This window comes from Dermacentor silvarum, chromosome 3 (assembly GCF_013339745.2).
Source record: "Dermacentor silvarum isolate Dsil-2018 chromosome 3, BIME_Dsil_1.4, whole genome shotgun sequence".
Taxonomy (NCBI): Eukaryota; Metazoa; Arthropoda; class Arachnida; order Ixodida; family Ixodidae; genus Dermacentor; species Dermacentor silvarum.
This window is the reverse complement of record NC_051156.1, coordinates 87,425,266-87,436,722: the sequence shown is the minus strand read 5'-3', so window position 1 is coordinate 87,436,722 and position 11,457 is coordinate 87,425,266.

Here is an 11,457-nt window from a genome sequence, read left to right as displayed (position 1 = left end):
TCTTGGGATAAGCGTCGAGCGTAGGAGCAGCACGAGGAGATTAAAATAGTCTCCGACGCGATCCTCCTGCTCTCGAAGCCACTGTCTTGTGGGCCGGGGGTTGCTCCGACGCTTGCCTCACTCCGAAAGGAACTTCGGATTCTCCTACAGCGTCGCTGGGATGGCTTGAGAGCTATAACCCGAGCGGAGCATTGGGAAATGGAAGCGTGGTGCAGCAGAAATATTCTCTGCAGACATCTTTCAAGGAAGAGCACAACTCTCTCTTCCGTAGTAGATCCAAGCGATGGTAGCATAGTCGACTCACCAGATGGAGTGCTTGCACTGGCGAGGCAGTTGTACATGAATCTATATGCCGTGCCAGCTACCACTCCAGCTGTTTTTCCGTTCCTTGCACCAACTGAACCGCAATAAGTTGGTGACACAGCCGTAGTTGAAGAAGAGCTCTTTTCAGCATTGAAGTCTAGAAGCATAATCGCAGTTCAGGATCCGATCGTTTCACAGTTGAATTTTATGTTAAGTTTTGGAGACTGTTAGGGAAGCCTTTCACTTCAAGGGTTGATCTTCAGGACCTGAATAAAGTTTATCATACCATACCACACTGGTGAACAGGCTGCTGAGTGAAGGAACTTTGTCAGCGTCTCAAAGAGAGGGGCTAATCACTCTCCTATGCAAGGATGAGTCGAGAATCACCGATCTAAGAGCCTGGTGGCCTATCACACTTCTGAACTGCGATTACAAGCTCATAGCGAAGTGTCTGTGTGTGCGACTCACTCCAGCTCTCAACGCTGTTTTGGATCCATACCAGACATGCTGCGTTCAAGGGAGTTCCACTCAGCTTCACGGTTTAGCAGTTAGGGACCTTCTCCTGTTGGGAAATACCAGGAAGCTTGCAGGTATCTTCTGCTCCTTTGATCAGGAGAAGGCTTTCGATATCATTAGCCTTAGGTACTTTTCAGGTTTTGAATGAAGCCGGCTTTGGCGTGGGTTTTCAGCGTGTGGTCCAAGCTTTGTACTCTCGACCGACTTCTGCTGTTCTCATACAGGATCGCGTCTCGAAGGCTTTCGTTGTGGGTCGTGGTGTACGGCAGGGGGATCCCCTCTCACCTGCTCTCTACGTACTCGCAATTGAACCCCTTCTGCAGAGGCTATCCTGTGACAGTAGAATTGACAAGTTCCTACTTCCACCAGGTTCCCCTCCAGTTGCCCTCTTCGCCTATGTACACGACTTCTCTATTGTCGTCCCGGACGAGGCATCAGCGTGCACTGTCTTGAATGTCATGGACAGTTACTGAAGGGCGAGCGGTGCGAGGCTGAATAGGTCGAAAAGTGCAGCCATGTACTTGAATTCCACTCCGTCCAGCCCGCTGCCCGTTCATGGTCTACCCGTGAAAATGCAGTTGCGAATTTTAGGTTTCCAATTCGATCCAGACGGTCTGTCTTCTGAAAACTGGCGGCAAGCTAAGGAGAAGCTTGAAACCAGGATTCAGGAGTTCAGCTTGTTGTCGTGTCCATTGACAGCTCGAGCGAATATTCTTAGGTATCTTCCTTTTTCCTTTCTTACGTATGTAGCATGTGTGTCCCCTGTTCCAACCCGAACCAAGCTCATGTTGGAGAGGGTTCTCTTTCGGTTTCTTTGGAAAGGGACAACTGGTTGTGTAGCTAGGCAGGTGTTTAAGCTGCCCAATGATAAGGGAGGACTCGGAATTCCCGACTTGGGCATCGTAGCTACTGCACTACACGTCAGGTAGACCCAGGTTGCCCTTAGCTCAGATATGCTCCTGACTCGAAGCTTTACTTCCTTCTTTCTTAGCGCTAGACTCCCTTTGTTTTCCTAGAGCACATACTCTCACTGTGTGCCTCGCTCAGGATCCCCGTCCCCATTCTATGCGGTGGCTGCCAATTCATTGGCACGCCTTGGCAAGGTCCATTCCGACATCGATGTAATTTCAACTCCGCTCCAAGAACTAGTCGATATTCTTACCCCCGGTCTCCCCCCGCATTGCCAAAAGTACGACCTGTCTTTCCACAGGCCAAGCTGGTATGTCATTACGGCAAGCTTCCTTGACGCCAGGCGAGCTGCGTTCATGTACCGCCTGGCGCGGGGCTGTTTGCCAATTAGCTACAGACCCTTCACAGCCATCCCGGCTCGCGGAGTGCGCCCTTTTTGTGGTGGTCGAGAGGATACAGTTCATATCTTTTCGCAGTGTTTGCTTTCTGCCGCGCTCCTCCAACAGATAGCTAGTCTGTTTAGTCTCCCGGGCGTTCCATCTCAGACCGTTCGTTTCCTGCACCCTTCGCCTAAGCAGGCGATCAACCAGTTCGTGCTTCTTCTTGTCGAGTGCTCATACCAAGTTTGGTTAGCACGCTGTGATGCGGTTTTCGGGGGAGGGGCGCCGGGTCTTCACGAAGTGTTTGGAAAAGCGCGGAAGGAAGTCTGGTTCCATCTCACCCGGAAGCGGCATCACCTAGGCGAGAAGAAGTTTCTCGAGGTGTGGGCTCGCCCTGCTGTGATTTTCGATGAGTCAGGTGGAAAGCTTTCCATTAAGTTATGATGCATGCTTCTAAGGTCACTCGACTGGGCAGCATGTGGCAGTCGATCCACGTGTTTCCGTTCGTCTCAGTGGAACACGGAGTAGGAACCGGTGCTGGCTCAACAGAGTGCGCCGCGCCGCGGACGCCTTCTGTGGTGTCCATGGTTGTTTGCCTTGACACCTTTTCTGTCGAGGTAATCCGAGGGTCTGATGGGCTCGTGTCCCTGATGACCGACATGGCTGTTTGTGTGAAGTGCGAAATAGCACGGTTAGTGCCGCTCCACAGTGGCCCCCTTGTCCGGAAAGGACCGTTAATTGGCCCAAACCAAAGTCCCCCACCCAGTCAGCTCGGGTAGGGGGGCGTGCCGGGGTCAAAGTACCGAATGATGCTGGGTAGATGAGTACATGTAAGCTCTGGGGCGCGGTACCTACGCGTGCCAAGTCCTCTTCCCATCTGAAAACGGCACTTCGGATTTTCTGCGACCCGGGGCCCTTAAGGCTATCGCGTTAAAAGGCAAGAAACCCCGACACCCGGTACGGAAAAGTGGGGCTGGGTAACTCGCTAAGGAAGACATTGTCTTTAAAGAGAGATGAATTGTCTTCAAAGAGAGAAGAATAGTCTTCAAAGAGAGATGAATAGATTCCGGTCCATTGTAGATATGTAGCATCGTGTAGATACCGCCAGATTAATCCTGTACCAGTTAAAATTAAGCGGCGGGATACGACAATGCAACCTTGTTAATGAAACTTCGAATCGTCGGCTAAGGTGTCATTGTCGTTTCCGATAATATTGGAGATGCAGATATTCTATAAATTGTCTTACGATAGTTTTTTTTCGTCTTCAGTGAAATACAAAAATCACATAAACTCAACAGATTTATGGTCCGCACAATGAGGGTGTGCTAAGAAGATGCTTAGTACACTCCCAGGTCAATAACAGTAATACAATGAAGATGTGGGAGGCACAGTTTGGCCCAAAGCAGCTTATGGCGGGGGCTTTGTCCGTGCCTCCCGCGGCGTCCCACACCCCCACAGCGCATGCGCGTCCCCTCCCCCTCACTCTCCTCTCCTACGCTCCCCCTTTCTCTCCTCTAGGAATCCTCTACGGAGCGGCGCCCGCGTCCCACATCCCCACAGCGCATGCGCGTTCCCTCCCCCTGGATGGTTTCGCGGCAGCGTCCCCGCCGCGATGAGCGCTCGGGCCACTGCCGCGAAACCATCTCCCGCTCAAGCTAACCATCTCCCCGCTGCTTCGCATCCACACATGGTTCCCTTTAGCGGGAGATGGAGTAATTTTTTTTCGCCAGCTGTGTGCGTGAAATATGCGCGCTGTGCGGCGATCAAGAAACGAACTAGTCGAGAATCATTTCAGCTATCAAAATACTTATTAAATGCCAATGACGATACTTCGTCGCCATTAGAGTTTCGTTTAGTTCCAGACTGTAACGCGCATGTTTGTTATTAGTATTTAATTTTGCAGAGAAACGTGCGTGTTAGAATATAGTAAAAAGGATATTTGCGGCTTGGTAAAGCATATATGCATGCATCCATCGTAAAAATGATTCAGGCAACTTAACGGGAGCGGTGGCTGGGCCGTGTCGAGCAGTGACGATCGTAGCCGTCTTCGGCGGCATGCGGAGTCGTGCGTGAGTCAGTTGTTCCAAAACATGATATTTCGCCGTGTCACAAGTTTAAGCAAACGAAGCCGTCCACTGCTACTCTTCAGCAAACTAAAGAGTTAGCAGTTGCCTCCATGTATCTCGTTACTTCGTGAAGCTACCATTAAGGGTGGCGTTCGATGCTGTGGAAATAACTGAGCGCCAGCGCGGAAGAGTAGCTCGTGTCACGACTGCAACATGCTGTCATGTGGTGGAATAGTGAAACACCATAGACGAGTTCGTAAAAAGTATTGAGTCATACTTCCGGTTGTTCCCAGAAAAGTGATGTTCTTCCAGTTGTCTTATGAAATGCTGCAAAAGAATGATGCCTCTGGTTTTTTATTATTTTGTTTAAATTGCCGCGGTTTGTGATGCGAAGGCGTCACATTTATTTTTCAGTGTTCTTTTGAATATTATAGCTATGTGGTCGTGTGTGTGTGTTCTTTTCTCTCCTAAACATGTGTGTTTTCACGCGTGTTGTTCCGAGGAATGTTACATGTGTCCAAGTGCCCCTCCTACAAGAGCCTGGAAAAGGCTTACAGTATGGTTAAGTAAATAAAAAAATCCCCCAATTCATCTCAGTGTTAGCGAGGTTAAATAGGGCTGGAAGTATTGCAAGATAAGTGGTAGAATTGCTGGCGAGTAAAGCTTGACGTGCCTGAAAAAAATATACCAATGCTTTATAGGAAAGGGGAGAATAGAATTCATTCAATCAACACTTGGCGAACAAATATAGCTTCAGCCTGGATCCGATGTTTTGACAAGAGGTCCTTTTTTTGGCAACAGCTCCCCTGAAAAGCCACTACGATGCCCCATGTATTGAAGAGCACTTTAATGTAAAATGTACGCCGAAGCCTCACTTTATTTATTTATGTGGCACCCACAGCGTCTGAATATATATATATATATATATATATATATATATATATAAACATTCACGCGAATGGAAGGGGGGAAATGCAATACGAAGGTGATGATACAAAGGTAAGGAAAAGGCATACAAAGATAATGATTAGAAAGCCAGTGCATAACAAAAATGTAAAGAACAACAAAGGGGACAGCACAACAAAAGACTGCAACGTTTAATTAAAAAAAGTATGCGATCTTGCACACCAAAAGAAAGCACACAGCGACGCTGCAGATGCGACAACAGAAGGCAGTACTAGAAACGCAATGATTACAGTGCCAATGCACAACAAAATGCGCAGACCAACAAACGGAAAAGCACAACAAAAGGCTATGCAATGTTTGACTAAAATCTTAAATAGGTCATGCTTGTGTTACGCATATCCGGCGATATGCATGAATCGTTTATGGTCAAAAGGGCACTATCGTTTTTCATGAAGAAAAAAAGAGAGAAAAAGAAATAGCCGTGGCTTAGCTCGGCTATTCCAGGACATGCGTAGCGTGAGCTAAGTCGTCCACATCGTTCAGAACCGGTAGACCTGGTGGCATGGGCGGGTAACGATACCCATTGGCAACGCTAATGAGTGGAATCTTCTGCTTAACGAGAAAGCTTACGCACGTTGTACAAACCCGCGCCACGGTTTCATCCCACTCAGGCGGCGCCGCTAAACTCAACGTTTCACGCATGGCACTACTTACCGGCGTCAAGTCTTTCATGTGCCACAGTGTTTCACCATCGTCGCACACCTATCAAAACGGATTGCTCACGAAGTCCATCTCGAAGGTCCGAGTCGCACTGGCGCTTTCGCTAAGTTTCACCGTATAGTCAATCAATCGGCGAGCCTTGACGTCATCGACGGCGTTTTGTTGTTGCTGCTGCTGAGATGGTCGGGCACGTCGCTCAGTCTCCTGGCGACGCCGCTTTGCTAGACGTTCCTCCCTTTACTCCGGTGTCTCCGAAGCACGTTTAGCCTTCTTCTGTTCGTTCTTCCTACGCTCAACCGCTAATTGCCAGGCAACTACTTCAGGATCCGATGAATTAAGCTTATCCGTTCTTCTGCGCCGCTGAGCAGCAATTTCGCTCTCCTTCTCCATGACTATACCACACTGGCAAACACCCAGCGCAAACGCCGGGCAAACGCCCGGTGCGCCAGCTGTGCGCCGTGTGACGTCACTGCTCCTCGCGCATGCGCAGCACGGCTCTTCAGGAGCCACGCGAAACTGCTCAACCTCGGCCAGTGTAGCTCACGATTCAAAAGCATACCAACGCCGACTTCCTCTCTCGGTCACCAGTACAGCCATCTGTCACTGAGGATCAGGACACGGACGCTGCGTTCTTGAGAGTCGCCGATACATTTACCATTTCCCAGCAGCAGCGCGCCGACCCAGAACTGCTTCCACTTATTCATTTCTTGGAACGCCGAGGCAAAGACGTGCGTCGACTGTTTGGACGAAGTCTGGCGTTATTTTGTTTGAAGGACAATGATCTCAATAAAAACTTTTCTCCGACGGGAAGCACCTACTTAGTGGTCGTGCCTGCTTCGCTTCACAATGAAATTCTCACAGCATGTCATGATGAAGCCACCTCAGGCCATCTAGGCTAAACACGAATATTGTCCTGACTGCGGCACAAGTATTATTGGTCGAAGCTGATGTTAAACATCATGTACGCACTTGTCCTGACTGCCAAAGACGCAAAGCGCCACCCGACAAGCCAGCTGGTCTCCTACATCCTGTAGAGGTACCGGGAGCGCCATTCGCCAAAATTGGCATGGATTTTCTTGCACTATTTCCAACTTCAACTACAGGGAACAGGTGGATTATTGTTGCAACTGACTACCTTACCCGTTGTACGGAGACAAAAGCTACCCAGCGGGGAACAGCAGCTGAAGCAGGTAAATTTTTTGTCGAAAACGTCCTGCTTAGGCACGGTGCCCCAGCGGCCGTAATTACTGACAGATAGAGAGAGAAACAGCTTTATTTAAGTGAAAATAAATTTCACTGAGAGATGGTGGTCAGGCGATGCCTGGCCGCCACCTGCTGGGCGCGTTGAATGGCCCGGAGTTGCACGTCGAGGCTAGAGATCCGGAGCACGTTATCCCACGCTTCGGGCGAGGGAGTGGTCAGGAGATCAGGCGGGGTGGGTCCTCACTGCAGTCCCAGAGTATGTGGGCAAGGGTGGCGGTCGTGCCACACTGCGAACAGTGTGGCTAAAGAGGTCGGTATATATGTGACTGTATATGTGCGGGCAAGGGAACGAATCGGTCTGGAGGCGGCGCCACACGATATGCTGGGGTTTCGTGAGTTCAGGGTGCGGTGGCGGTTTCGTTTGGCGGGCGAGGCGGTAGTGTTGCGCGATGTGGTACGAGGTGAGAGGCTCGCCGGGGCCGTCCTCGGGATCCGTGGCACTGCCCGCCGCTCGGTTGACGAATCTTCGAGCTTGCCGGTGGCGGCCTCGTTTCCCGGGATGGCCGCGTGTGCAGGGACCCAAACTAGCGAGATGGGTGGGGGGTCCTCGTCGTCAGGCTGACGAGCGAGGGGTTGGAAGAAGGCGTAGGGTGCCAGGGGTGACGGTGCCGCGAGCAAATTGAAATATGGCGGTTTTCGAATCGCTTAGTATCGTAGTGCAACGGGCAGATGCCGCAGGTGCGATAGCCGCTTCTTCGGCTTCGGCGGGGTTTAGGGCGCGGACAGAGCCGGCGATGCGTAAGGCAGTGGTCGTGTCCGAGGGAGTGCGGATAGCCATAACGCCGAGGGCGTACGCTTTCGACTGCAAGGTGTAACGAGCCGCATCTACGTATGCTGCCTCTGTGCTTGAGGCGTAGGTTTCGTGCAGGGCCTGCGCCCTCGCCTGTCGACGCCCGTCGTGGTGGCCGGCCAGCATGTTTTTCGGTAGTGGTTTGACTACGAAGCGTTGTCGTATCGCAGTAGGTAGGCAGATGGGGTCTTGGCCCGAGGGCGCTGCAGTGAGGCCGATGCGATCGAGGATCCATCGGCCGGTCTTGCTTCCGCGAAGACGTTGTATTTGGGCAGTGCGAAGTGCCTCAATCGATTCGTCGAGGGTGTTGTGAAGACCGATGCTCAGGAGATGCGTCGTGGAGATGGTGGGGGCAAGGCCTAGAGCTAGCTTGTAGACCTTGCGAATGAGTCTGTCACATGTAAGAGGCTGCTCGTGGCGAGAAAAAGAGGACGAAGTTCGCGGAGCGTTCCGAACGGCGCGAGCGCTCGACGAACGCGAACCGAGGTGTAATCCGCGAGGGAGAAGCATCGAAGCAGTATTATCGACGTGGCTCTTGAGCTGGAAGGTCGCTTCGTCCGCCATGCTCTGACTGACGGGAGAGCGGAGGCCACGAAGCTCGTGAAGCTGGCAAGGCCCAGGTGTAGCTGTAGTCCTCGGAGACGTCCGGGCGAAGCTCCTGGGACCGGCTGCTGCTGCTCACGGTGGTTCCGGTCTTCTCGAGAATCCCTCTTCCTCGGCCAAGCCCGTTCAACCGATAATCACCGTGCTACCGGGTAGCCATGCCGATCGATGTCGAAGAACGCTTCGAGAGGCCTAACCCGGCGAGTAACACGTCAGCGGCGGCTACCGGGGCACAAGCCACGTACTCGGTCAGGTCAACGGAACCGCGAGGCGTCGGCACTTACGGCACCCGCAACGCTTCGGACGAGCCCGACGCGGACTCAACAAGAACTTCAAACCGACGGTCCGTAAGAACCCGCACTTCCACATTGCGACGCCATTAGGCCGGGGCCAGGGTGGCCAGACTTTGGAGAGTCAGTGCTAGGACTGACCGAGAGACTTTACGGCCGAGTTAGGCTCTGAAACTGAGATAGATTATTCTTTGGTAGTTTGTACTTATTCTGAATTTGGTGTTTGAGTTCCAGTGAACATTTTTGGCTGAGTTATGGTTTTAGTGTTGTGCGCCTTGTGCCTATACCGTCTCTGTATATATAAATCTTGTTGCTGTGCTGCCAGTCGTGTCTCTCCTCCATCGTGAGTAGCGCATGTACGCAACTCTCCCGCTCCCAAGCAAGTAGGAGGTGACAGAGTCGTTCGACTCTGTCCTTTTCGGTGCGTAAAAGGCGGAGGTACGGTAGGGCGTAGGTGATGCGCGATATCACGAAGACGTAAATGAGTTGGAGAAGTTCCTTTTCGCGCATGTCTTGCCGGCGGGCAGCCACGCATGCGATGAGAAGGGTCGTCTGTGTGACAGCCACGGTCAGCCGGTCGAGCGTGGTGGTGTTGTATTGGCCTGCTTGGACGTGAAGACCGAGGATTCGCATGTGGGTCACTTGCGGTAAGGCCGTGTCATTTACGTAGACTCAGAAGGTCGATAAAGCGTGGTGTTTGATCTTGCGGCGGTCGGGAGGTCAAAGCAGCAAGAGTTCAGATTTACTCTCCGAACATTTGAGGCCTGCCTGTGTTGCGTGGTGAACGACGGCGTCGGCGGCACGTTGAAGGGTCTCTTTAATCTGGCCGTCCGAGCCCGTGGCCGTCCACAGTGTAATATCGTCGGCATAGATGGTGTGGCGTAAGCCGGGGATCTCGTTAAGCGAGGCAGGAAGTGTACTCATGACCAGATTGAAAAGAAACGGGGAGAGCACTGCCCCTTGAGGAGTGCCTCTGTCCCCTATTACGCTCATTTGTGCGGACGTGAGGCTGCCGGCCAGTGAGAGCTCTATCATTCGGTTTGAAAGGAAGTCACATAAGTTTGCATATTGTTTGCATATGTTTGCATATTGAGTACGTGCGCTCGCCCGGATGTATGGCGGCAAGGTTCGAGGCAATCGCCGCGTGTTGCACCGTATCGAAGGCATTGTCGAGGTCGATGCCGAGCAGGGCGCGGGTTCCTGCGTGAGGTGGTGTCCGAAGAAGGTCGTGATGTATTTGAACGAGTGCGTCTTGCGTGGGAAGATGGGCACGGAACCCCAGCATCGTCGGTGGAAACAGGTTGTTCCCTTCCGTGTAAGTTTGCAATCTGGGGAGGACTACGTGTTCGATTAATTTGGCGAGGCACGAGGTGAGCGAGACGGGACATAGGTTAGCGATATCCATCTTTTTGCCCGGTTTCGGGATGAACACGATTTTCGCGTATTTCCGTTCTTGCGGTATTATGCCCGAATGATAGCGCTCGTTTGCGTATTGCGTGAGTGCGGCAACCGATTTGTTGTCGAGGTTTCTTAGTACTTTGTAACGCCGTCGGGATCGGGCGCCGAGATCGTGCAAAGTTTGAGGAGAGCCGCATACATTTCGGCTGCCGTAAAATCGGCATCAAGCGTGGGGTTTGGGTCGCCATTGTAAGGGGCCAATGGTGGTGGTGGTGTATTCGGTGGGCAGCGGTCGGCTAGCTCGTCGAGTAAGTCAGCGTCCGTTCCCGGGCAGTTGTGCAGGAGCTGTTGCAGCTGTTTCGGGGCCGACGACTTCGAAGTGCCGGGATCGAGCAAGTGACGCAGAAGATGTCGCGTTTTCTTTCTGCTCATCTGCCCGTCGCACAATTGGCGCCACTGTTGCCGCGCGAGGGCGTGACTGTGGCTTTCGATCTCGCGTGCGAGCGCCTCGATACGGCGGCGCAGCTTCCTGTCGTCTCGTTGCCTTTCGCCACCTGCGGAGGAGGCTCGCATGCGCATCCCACATGTGCAGAAGACGAGACTCTGTCGTAGGTGAATCGGTGGCGGTCGCTTCTATCTCGTGCGTCGTGATGTTCACGTGCTCGTGCAAAGAGGCGATCCAAAGGCGGAGGTCGGTAAAGACGTCCGGGGCTTGCCCTTCGCGCAGCTTGCGGAACTTGGCCAATTCCGTGATGCGTGCCGTGGGCTTGGGCTTCTTGTAGAGGAACGTCTGCATTGTGGTCGCAAGGATGTAGTGATCGCTGCCCGCAAGTAGGCCCGTGTTCTCCAAGGACGCTTGCGTCACGTTCTTGCAAAACGTGAGGTCTTGCGAGGTGTCGCGGCATGCGCTGTTGCCTCGCGGGTGGGCGGCTGCTGCGGGTCGTTTAGCAAGGTAAGGCGCAGATCCTGCACGAGTGACCATAGCTTTTTGCCTCGGGGGTTTGTTTGCATGTAGCCCCAGTGAGGGTGGCGTGCATTGAAATCGCTGAGCACGAGCAGTTGAGCGTCGCGAGCGAGGGCTAGTGTTTTGCGAAAAAGACGAGATAAATTTTCTACATCTGCTCGAGGGAACCATAAACGTTCGGAAAGAATATCGACTGGTCCGCGCGTTTTCGTGGTAGAATTTCAATGAGTGTGTGTGGGATGTCTGTGTATTCTATACCGTACTGCGTGGTCGTGAGGTTATTGTGTACAAGCGTGGAAGTGCAAGGGGAGCCGTGCGGGTCGAGCTGCTAGCAGGCCGCGTAGCTAGG